Source organism: Podarcis raffonei, chromosome 2 (assembly GCF_027172205.1).
Source record: "Podarcis raffonei isolate rPodRaf1 chromosome 2, rPodRaf1.pri, whole genome shotgun sequence".
NCBI lineage: Eukaryota > Metazoa > Chordata > Lepidosauria > Squamata > Lacertidae > Podarcis > Podarcis raffonei.
The window spans coordinates 126,707,365-126,718,302 of NC_070603.1; the positions used below are offsets into that span (position 1 = coordinate 126,707,365).

General features: G+C 49.0%; 2 protein-coding genes and 1 long non-coding RNA gene across 3 annotated transcripts in view; 2 read left to right on the plus strand and 1 right to left on the minus strand.

Annotated features, from left to right (window-relative positions):
- The window catches only part of LOC128409540 (zinc finger protein 883-like), a 346,762-nt gene that overhangs the window by 201,173 nt on the left and 134,651 nt on the right, over nucleotides 1-10,938 (plus strand). The gene's annotated exons all lie outside the window — the stretch shown is intronic.
- Nucleotides 1-10,938, plus strand: part of LOC128409528 (zinc finger protein 883-like) — a 451,816-nt gene that overhangs the window by 80,086 nt on the left and 360,792 nt on the right. The gene's annotated exons all lie outside the window — the stretch shown is intronic.
- The window catches only part of LOC128409573 (uncharacterized), a 145,734-nt gene continuing 142,263 nt past the window's right edge, over nucleotides 7,468-10,938 (minus strand). The window contains exon 2 of the long non-coding RNA XR_008329252.1: nucleotides 7,468-7,588. This is a non-coding gene — a long non-coding RNA (uncharacterized LOC128409573). The remainder of the gene's footprint in view (nucleotides 7,589-10,938) is intronic.

Genomic DNA, 10,938 nt, shown 5'->3' on the forward strand with positions numbered 1-10,938 from the left:
ACTATTCTGCCACGTATTCTGCTACATATTGTTAAACGTTAGAAATTCACAAGAAGGCACATCGTTGTTTCAATCTACTCAGTTCCAATGGCATTTAGGACCCGGGGAAGTGAGGCCTATGGGGAGGGGCGAGTGAGCCCACCATAATCCCTGAGATGTTTCCCCCGCCAGCCCCTTCCTCTCCTTGCAAGGGAAGAAGCTGCACCTGCTGAGTTTCTGCCTTCCCCCAGCGTTGCAAGGGCAGGAAATGCTACCAAGGGGACGATCTCTCCACCTCCGCTTCATGCTTCCTCGACCCCACCTTGGAGGGGACCCAGGTGTCCAGCCCAGAGCTCTCCTCCTCCCGTGCTCTGCGAGGGACCCAGGTGTCCTGCCTCAACCTACCCAGCAGGAGCAGCAGCAGCGGGAGTCCCTTGGTGCGGAGGGTCGAGTTTGAGAGAGCCTGGTCTAGAAATTAGACCATGTAAATTTTACACGAAATGCCTGTCATGCTGTAAGCACAAAATCAAGGTAGTACGAAAAGGCAAAAGCACCCTGAGAGACTTCTAGGGCTAGTATAAACAATAGCGGCGAAAGAGGGTGTGTCCCCTTCTGTATCTTACATTTTTCTTAAAAAATATTCTTCACAATCATGCTTGCCATGTGTTCCATATAAAGGGACCCCTGACCATTAGGTCCAGTCGTGGCCGACTCTGGGGTTGCGGCGCTCATCTCGCTTTACTGGCCGAGGGAGCGGCATACAGCTTCCAGGTCATGTGGCCAGCAGGACTAGGCTGCTTCTGACGAACCAGAGCAGCGCACGGAAACGCCGTTTACCTTCCCGCTGGAGTGGTACCTATTTATCTACTTGCACTTTGACGTGCTTTCGAACTGCTAGGTTGGCAGGAGCAGGGACCGAGGAACGGGAGCTCAATCCATCACGGGGATTCGAACCGCGGACCTTCTGATCGGCAAGTCCTAGGGTCTGTGGTTTAACCCACAGCGCCACCCACGTCCCATATAGGGTTCCATATAGATTGTCTCAATTCCCTTTATAAAAGTCTCTCCAGACTCCATTGTTTTCGAATACCTTGTTCATAAATGACCAATATATACTGTCAAAAACTTTTCCTGCACTGATTGTTTCTCCTTCATTCCCTGTCCCGCGGCTGTGGCCTGGCCTGCGAGGTTGCTGCGTTTTCTGCCAGTCCCAGATTATTTGTATTCACTAGGATTCCTCACTTGGCTTTGGGTTGTTCTGAATGTTCCTGGTCCGGCATCCTGTTCTCACGGGGCACCCAAAGAGACGCCTCTTCTGGCCAGCAGGATCCGAGCACCAGAGCTTTCCCTGCCTGTGGTTCCAGCAAGCGGGAACAGAAGCAGGCCTGGCTGCAACTGGGGAGACAGAGCAGAGCCCTCCAGGCCAGGAGCCCCCCAGAGCCCCCTCCTCCTCCTTCCATGGGCCTCATCCTCTCTTGAAACCCGTCTGGGGTGCTGGCCATGCCAGGCTCCTGCGGGAGGGAGTTCCACAGTTTTACCCACACGCTGTGAAAGTGGCAAGTTTCATGTAAATAAAGCATGCTGCAATGGAGACAAGACTGGTGTCCCTCCTTTGGGAAGGGATGGGCGGCCTGGGGGCTCCCAAGGCTGTGGGCTTCTTTTCCAGTAGCAGCAGCTGCAGAGAAACTCCCGGATGGGGAACAGCCTTGAAGGCTCCCTCTGGGATCCGAGAGAGGAAGGTTTCCCGACCTGCCCCCCCCCAGCCCCCTCCCTCCTCCCTCCCCGAGCCCTCCCTCCTTCCCCCCCCCCCGAGCCCCCTCCCTCCTCCCTCCCCGAGCCCCCTCCCTCCTCCCTCCCCGAGCCCTCCCTCCTTCCCCCCCCCCCCGAGCCCCCTCCCTCCTCCCCCCCAGCCCCTCCCTCCTTCCCCCCCCGAGCCCCCTCCCTCCTCCCCCCCAGCCCCTCCCTCCTCCCTCCCCCAGCCCCCTCCCTCCCCGAGCCCCCTCCCTCCTCCCCCCCCCGAGCCCCCTCCCTCCTCCCTCCCCGAGCCCCCTCCCTCCTTCCCCCCCCCGAGCCCCCTCCCTCCTCCCCCCCCGAGCCCCCTCCCTCCCCCCCCCGAGCCCCCCCCTCCCCCCAGCCCCCTCCCTCCTCCCTCCCCGAGCCCCCTCCCTCCTTCCCCCCCCGAGCCCCCTCCCTCCTCCCTCCCCGAGCCCCCTCCCTCCTCCCCCCCCGAGCCCCCTCCCTCCTTCCCCCCCCCGCATTGCCTCATGGAGGGCAGCCTGGCAAGCCCGGGGCAGCCAGCTCAGCCTCTCTTTCCCCGGAGGGGCCCCAGGCCTGGCCCTGCAGCCCAGAGAGGCTTCCCGTGGGGCTCTGGCAGGGGCTCCCCCATTTCCAGGGGGCAGCAGACTTGGGGGTCTCCCCCTGCAGCCCTGGGACCCCCTTCTCCCCCAGGCACCCCAAGGGGGGGGAGAGAGAGGGGAGACTCACCGGACTCTTCCCAGGAGGGAAACCGAGGCAGCACTGGAGGAGACAAGAGGCCGGAAGGGGCGCGGAGGGAGGGGACTCTGCTCTGGAGGACCCGCCCCCTGCCGTCTCTACTTCCTGTCCTCTCTAGGACTCCAGCTCTGCTCCATTTAACCCTTTGCAAGCTGAGCGCAGCCAGCACGCCGCTCTCCCTCCCTCCCAGAATCCGGATGGTCCAGGGCATGTGCAGAGTTCTGTGTGATTCTGGGCTCAGAGGCCATCAAGACAGCAGCCTCGTGCCCTGCCCCCAGATGTGCGGGCGGGGTATAAATAATGTATTATTATTATTATTATTATTATTATTATTATTCAGCTGCTCAGTAGCCGACTGAAAGTCTGTTGCAATATTAGGAGGGTACCTGAGAGAGACACCAGCCCCTTTGGAGGAAATGACTCCATTGGTAAAGAAGGAGACTCTCGATCTGCGGGTCGTGGGTTTGAGCCCCACGTGAGGCCAAAGATTCCTGCATTGCAGGGGGTTGGGCTGGATGACCCTCGGGGTCCCTTCTGTGAATCTATTCAATGAAAAAGAATCAGCACACACCCCAGCTGGAGAACTCAGCCCAAACTTGCCAATTGAACTTCAAGAGGGATGTTAACGGAGAAACTTTAGGCAGTTAAAAACTTTTGTCCCTTGGACAAAAGCAAAGACACCAGCCAGGAGTATCAGGGCAAAACAGCAGCCAGCAGGCTTGGTCTTTATTAAAGAAGTGTCGCCACAGGACCTCCACCTGCCACCAGGTGAAACAAGATGGAAGCCCCGAACAAAGAAGAACCCAAACTTCCCCCTCCGAAGTGGAATATCTCTGTTGGGGCTTGGGAGTCGTACTTCCAACTCTTATACACAACTAACCAACATCTACAGGCTCCCAGCAGCCTCCCAGGTCTTTGCTGCAAAAATATTAACACAACTGGCATATGGCTCTCCAATCTGCAGCTTGCTCCCTTAGAATCATTCCAAACTAAGTTCTATTGTTGTCTGCTAGGGATCCCTTCTTGTGTGTCTAACATAGCTGTCCACCTGGAGGTCCGGCAAATCCCTGTTAGCGCTCGGATATGGATTCTGAAGATCCATTATTGGTTAAAACTTAACTTTTCCCCTGTTGGGTTGGCACCCTTAACCCTACTGGATTCCTACTGTTACGGTAAATTCCGGGTGCGAGATTGCTCCGCCACCCGGCTCGTTGGACTAAGTCCGCGGGTCCTAGCGGAAGAAAATGAGCTCAGCCGGAGACAGGAGCAAGATGCGGAGATCCAAAGTTTATTGCGCAACAGGTTCAAGGCGAGATTGAACCCCGAGAATGGGGTGACATCAACTTTTAAAAGTTCCCTCCATGTCCCAGAATACAGTGCAAGAAACGTCATGAATACATTATGGGAAGGTTGGGTTTCACAGCTTACATCATGAATATATTACAGAAAGGTGGGGTTACACGTATTAGTTTTTCAGGGAAGGGAGGGGGAAGTATGCAGAGTGAGAGATATGCATAGACAAACACTTCCTAAGTACCGGTGATGTTAGAACAATAGTCCAGATATGCATCGTCTGCCACCTGGCATTGCCCGGAGGATGGGCTTGGCAGAACGATCTGACCGGATTAGGGTCTTCCTGCGTACGTGACTCTTCGCTTGAGGGATTATGGAGGTAAGGAAGGTGTCATAGAGTCCAGAAGAAACTGAGTCAATTGACACCAGAACCAAGGAAATTGGTACTATGGTTGATTTTATATGAATTTTAGAAGTTCTCAGTTTATTCTAGTCTACTCTCATATTGTTAATTGAAGTCGGAAGTGAAATGGATACATTGTTGCAGATTTTGACACTTTCAGGAGTTCAGGAGTTTCAGTTCCATTGTTCTCCCAGCAGGGAGCTGTCAGCAACTTGTCAAGAGGTTAAATGAGGCGTGCAGGGCTCGCTGAGCTAGCTCTGCACGGCGAATGCACGGTTCTGATTGGCCAAAACGCGGCCATTATATTGTATTGAAGATACAATTTGACATGGTCTACCCATGTTAGAAATGGAGCGAGAGGAAAGCTTAAGGAAAGATGGTGGGCTTATTTCGCCTGTGTAGAAAGAGGGAAAAGTACTTTATTTATAGGACTAGGGGTACAATGTGGTGCTTGTGCAACGGTGTGGGGGTTGAGGGGTTAGGGGAAAGTTGGGAGCCGTCGAGGTCATCGCCTCGGGCCCCTTGGTGGGGGTGGAGGGATGGGGAAAGGTACCCCCCCTCCTTCCGTATCACTACCAACCCAAATGGAAAGCTACACTGCATGAAAAGCTAAGAGGCGTGGGGTTTTCCCCACAGGCCCTGTGAAATATACTCGGAGTCGAGAGTGGATTTCATGCCCTTTATTCAGCTCATAGTGGTGAGGAGGAATGGAAGTTCCCCCGAAATGTCTGCTTTATATACATTATTTACACAATGGGCCCCACGTGATTGGCTAATTCCGGGATTCACCTGTAGGCCAATTGGATTGCAGATTCACTTCCACCTGGAGCTGGATTGGGTGGCTCCTGTGGACCAATCAGACTGCTGCATTCTGGACCCTATTGTTCTAGGACCAATCAGATTGCTGCCTTTTGGATCCTATTCAACTCAGTACATAACACCCTGATAGCTGTAGGTTATGAGAAAGCCAGAGCAATAATCCGCCAACGAATTTGGGATGTAGAACTGCAATGCCACGTGAGCGAGATGAATAAACACCCAGCAATAAAATATAATGGGAGAGGATTTACACCAGCAAATTATTTGTCAAAATTACAAATGCCCAAATACACATGGTCATTTACCCTCGCTAGATTCAACGTGCTGATTGCAGGGCAGATTCAAGGGTAAACCATAATATGCAGAACGAGTCTGCCCCTGCAGCTTGATGGAGGTAGAAACTGTCTCTCATGTCTTGTTACGCTGCCATTTCTACGGGGATATACGCTCCGTTATTTGTTACCCCTGCTATGCAAAAATCTCCAAATGGGTCCAAACTTCAATGTCTAAAACTCCTGGTAGAGGACAAGGATCTAGAGATCACGCTCAGGGTGGCCAAATTCTGTGTGACTGCCGTAAAACTTAGGGAACAAGCTGTACTACCAAGGCTTTAAATGACAATTTTAGGTTATATTTTAGTGATCAAGTTTTAATATATATTTTTAACAGTATTGTCTCTGTTATACTCAATTGCAGTTCAATGTATTCCAGTTGTGTTTTATGATTTTCCTGATATTTTAAGTGAGTCGGAACTGGTCTGTGACCGTCATAATAAAATTCATTCATTCAAGGACCCAAACATTTAACAGTTTCCAAAAGTTACTAGTAACACCCCTAAAGCTACATCACACTTACATCATAAGGACCTCACACGTTGGGAGGGTCTGGGTGCAGCAACCTGAGCACCAGGACTTGCCCCCCCCCTTCCCTTGACTGCCACCTCCCACCCATCAAGTATGCAAAAGAGATATTTACATGTCCCTCTTTCCCAGCCAAGTTCATCACACCCTTTTGCCTTCACCTGGGTATTGTTTCCGGAATGGCTACCTGTCTGGCACTCAGGTATCAGGATGCCAGAGATTATCACCAGGTGCAGGCAAACTAGGGCCCAGGGCCCAGATCCGGCCCAATCGCCTTCCCAATCTGGCCTGCAGACGGTCCAGGAACCAGCATATGTTTACATGAGTAAAATGTGTGCTTTTATTTAAAATGCATCTCCGGGTTATTTGTGGGGCGTAGGAATTCATTCATTATTATTATTTTTTCAAAATATAGTCCAGCCCACCACATGGTCTGAGGGACAGTGGACCTGCCCACAGCTGAAAAAGGTTGCTGACCCCTGGATTATTACTCAGTCTCCCCCTCCCCTTTGGTAGCCATTTCCTTCCCGAACAGAACAACCTTGGAATGGCGTAAATCCAACACTGGAGTGATTTTATATGAATTTCTGAAGTTTTCCCAGTGAACCAGTACGTAGATCCATTGATCAGTGAATTGTTGTTGTTGTTGTTGTTGTTGTTGTTGTTGTTGTTGTGTCGTTTAGTCGTGTCCGCCTCTCCGTGACCCCCGGGACCAGAGCACGCCAGGCACTTCTGTCTTCCACTGCCTCCCGCAGTTTGGTCAAACTCATGCTGGTCTCTTCGAGAACACTGTCCCACCATCTCGTCCTCTGTCATCCCCTTCTCCTTGTGCCCTCCATCTTTCCCAACATCAGGGTCTTTTCCAGGGAGTCTTCTCTTCTCATGAGGTGGCCAAAGTCTTGGAGCCTCAGCTTCGGGATCTGTCCTTCCAGTGAGCACTCAGGGCTGATTTCCCTAAGAATGGATAGGTTTGATCTTCTTGCAGTCCATGGGACTCTCAAGAGTCTCCTCCAGCACCATAATTCAAAATGTGAAATGCTAGTTTCAAACAATTAGTGTTGTAACATTGCCAGAAGTTACAGAACATCAGGTTCGAACAATGAGAGTTGATAAATGCCAAGAACATGTGGAAGACGAGGTGTTGCCAAGAACCAGGATGTGAGATGCCAAAGGTATGCCAACAAACAGTTGAACGAAGAAGGCAGATAAATTGCAAAGCCCCCCAGTCTCACTTGTGTGCTGGACATATGACAATGCTGTCGTCAGCCACCCGTCCTCTTACTGGGTCTGGCCCATCCAGCGAAGAGTGGTGTGTGTGTGTGGTTGTGTGTGTGATTGAGTGCATGTTCCCTGTCTTGTCATATGTCATGTTTGATAACCAATAAAGCAACGTTACAGAGAAATTCCAACATTGGTTGTCTGAGGTTTAGTTGTGTCTTCCTTGGAGTGCGCTGAGTCTCATATATGCTTGTTAACAGAGAAATCCGAGGGCTCCCTTGGACAGAAACAACGACACCAACCAGGATAACTTGGAGCAAAACAGCAGCCTGTAGGCTTGGCCTTTATTGGATACTGTCGCGACAGGACTCCCACCCACCACAAGATGAAGCAAAATGGAAGTCCAGAACAAAAGAAGACCCCAACTTTTATTAGTTACTAATCCCCCAAACTACACCCCTAAGACTACATCACAACTACATCACAAAAAAGGAGGGGTTGAGGGAGGAGTTGTGGAGGTAACCTGAGTGTCCTGTCACCTGGCTGGTTCCTCCTCTCCCCCTCCCCATGAGTCATTTTCAGAAGACAACGGGGAGTTGGCAGTTTCCTTAAAATATTTATTAAAGTTTCCACATATTACAGAAGTAAAAAAAAAAAAAGAAAAAAGAAAAATATACAAAGTAAAAACAGTTAAAAACAGATTAGTCTTTCCATATCTTATCTTTCGTTTGCTTGTTTCCCTGACCTCCTCACACCTCCCTTTTTTGTATTCCAGTTCAATTAGTTAGTTCAGCAAATCCTTTCCCTCTTTGATTTTATCTTAATTTTTTATCTTAATATATTATAACTTTAAATTATCCCCTGTTAACAATCCATTTTTACATATTCCTTTAACATTACTGTTAAAAACCACTTAACTTCAATCCAGCATCATTCTAACATTCATTAATTTTGCAGTATTTCTGTAAATAGTTTTTAAATTTCTTCCAGTCTTCTTCCACCGACTCTTCTCCCTGGTCTCGGATTCTGCCGGTCATTTCCGCCAGTTCCATGTAGTCCATCACCTTCATCAGCCATTCTTCCAGGGTGGGTAGATCTTGTGTCTTCCAATACTTTGCAATAAGTATTCTTGCTGCTGTTGTAGCATACATAAAGAAAGTTCTATCCTTCTTTGGCACCAATTGGCCCACGATGCCCAGGAGAAAGGCCTCTGGTTTCTTCAGAAAGGTATATTTGAATACCTTTTTCATTTCATTATAAATCATCTCCCAAAAAGCCTTAATCCTTGGGCACGCCCACCAAAGGTGAAAGAATGTGCCTTCAGTTTCTTTACATTTCCAACATTTATTATCGGGCAAATGAGAGATTTTTGCAAGCTTGACTGGTGTCCTGTACCACCTGTATATCATTTTCATAATATTCTCTCTTAAGGCATTACATGCCGTAAACTTCATACCGGTGGTCCATAACTGTTCCCAGTCAGCCATCATAATGTTATGTCCAACATCTTGTGCCCACGAGGAGTTGGCAGTTTCCTGCCCCCAGAGGGAAGAGCTGATCATTGTCCTTTGTTCCAGTCTGTGCTGAATCCACTCCCATATGCAAGTTCATAGAATCATAGAATCATAGAGTTGGAATAGACCACAAGGGCCATCGAGTCCAACCCCCTGCCAAGCAGGAAACACCATCAGAGCACTCCTGACATATGGTTGTCAAGCCTCTGCTTAGAGACCTCCAAAGAAGGAGACTCCACCACACTCCTTGGCAGCAAATTCCACTGTCAAACAGCTCTTACTGTCAGGAAGTTCTTCCTAATGTTTAGGTGGAATCTTCTTTCTTGTAGTTTGGATCCATTGCTCCGTGTCCGCTTCTCTGGAGCAGCAGAAAACAACCTTTCTCCCTCCTCTATGTGACATCCTTTTATATATTTGAACATGGCTATCATATCACCCCTTAACCTCCTCTTCTCCAGGCTAAACATGCCCAGCTCCCTTAGCCGTTCCTCATAAGGCATCGTTTCCAGGCCTTTGACCATTTTGGTTGCCCTCCTCTGGACACGTTCCAGTTTGTCAGTGTCCTTCTTGAACTGTGGTGCGCAGAACTGGACACAGTACTCCAGGTGAGGTCTGACCAGAGCAGAATACTGTACAGTGGCACTATTACTTCCCTTGATCTAGATGCTATACTCCTATTGATGCAGCCCAGAATTGCATTGGCTTTTTTAGCTGCCGCGTCACACTGTTGGCTCATGTCAAGTTTGTGGTCAACCAAGACTCCTAGATCCTTTTCACATGTACTGCTCTCAAGCCAGGTGTCACCCATCTTGTATTTGTGCCTCTCATTTTTTTTTGCTCAAGTGCAATACTTTACATTTCTCCCTGTTAAAGTTCATCTTGTTTGTTTTGGCCCAGTTCTCTGATCTGTCAAGGTCGTTTTGAAGTGTGATCCTGTCCTCTGGGGTGTTAGCCGCCCCTCCCAGTTTGGTGTCATCTGCAAATTTGATCAGGATGCCCTTGAGTCCATCATCCAAGTCGTTGATAAAGATGTTGAATAAGACCGGGCCCAAGACAGAACCCTGTGGCACCCCACTAGTCACTCTTCTCCAGGATGAAGAGGAACCATTGATGAGCACCCTTTGGGTTTGGTCAGTCAGCCAGTTACAAATCCACTGAGTGGCAGCATAGTCAAGACCGCATTTTACCAGCTTCTTTACAAGAATATCATGGTGCACCTTGTCAAATGCCTTGCTGAAATCAAGGTAGGCTACATCCACTGCGTTCCCTTCATCTACCAGGCTTGTAATTCTGTCAAAAAATGAGATCAGGTTAGTCTGACATGACTTATTTTTCAGAAATCCATGCTGACTATTGGTGATCACAGCATTCCTTTCTAGGTGCTCACAGACTGTTTGCTTAATGATCTGCTCCAGAATCTTCCCTGGTATTGATGTCAGACTGACTGGGCGGTAATTATTTGGGTCCTCTCTTTTCCCCTTTTTGAAAATAGGGACAACATTTGCCCTCCTCCAGTCTGCCGGGACTTCGCCTGTTCTCCAGGAATTCTCAAAGATGACTGCCAGTGGTTCTGAGATCACATCTGCCAGTTCTTTTAATACTCTTGGATGCAGTTCATCTGGCCCTGGAGACTTGAATACATCTAAACTAGCCAAGTATTCTTGTACTATCTCCTTAGTTATTCTGGGCTGTGTTTCCTCTGCTGAATCATTTGCTCCAAATTCTTCAGGTCAGGCATTGTTTTCTTTATCGGAGAAGACTGAGGCAAAGAAGGCATTGAGGAGTTCAGCCCTTTCTGTGTCCCCTGTTTACATTTCACCATCTTCTCCTCTGAGTGACTCCACTGTTTCTTTGTTCTTCCTTTTGCTACGAACATACCCATAAAAGCCTTTTTTGTTGCTTTTAACCTCTCTAGCAAGCCTGAGTTCATTCTGTGCTTTAGCTTTTCTGACTTTGTGTCTACACGTGCTGGCTATTTGTTTGAATTCCTCTTTGGTGGTTTCCCCCCTTTTCCATTTTTTGTACACATCCTTTTTTAATCTTAACTCAGTTAAAAGTTCTTTAGATAGCCACCCTGGCTTCTTTAGGCACCTTCCATGTTTCTGTCTCATTGGTATTGCCTGAAGTTGTGCTTTTACTATCTCCCTCTTAACAAACTCCCAGCCATCATGAACTCCCTTTCCTTTTAGTATTACTGTCCATGGGATCTCACCCAGCACTTCCCTAAGTTTTATGAAGTCGGCTTTCTTAAAGTCAAGAAATTGAGTCCTAGTATGCTTGGCTGCTCCTTTCCGCTGTATAGTAAACTTCAGAAGAGCATGATCACTCGCGCCTAATGATCCTTCCACTTCTACCCCAC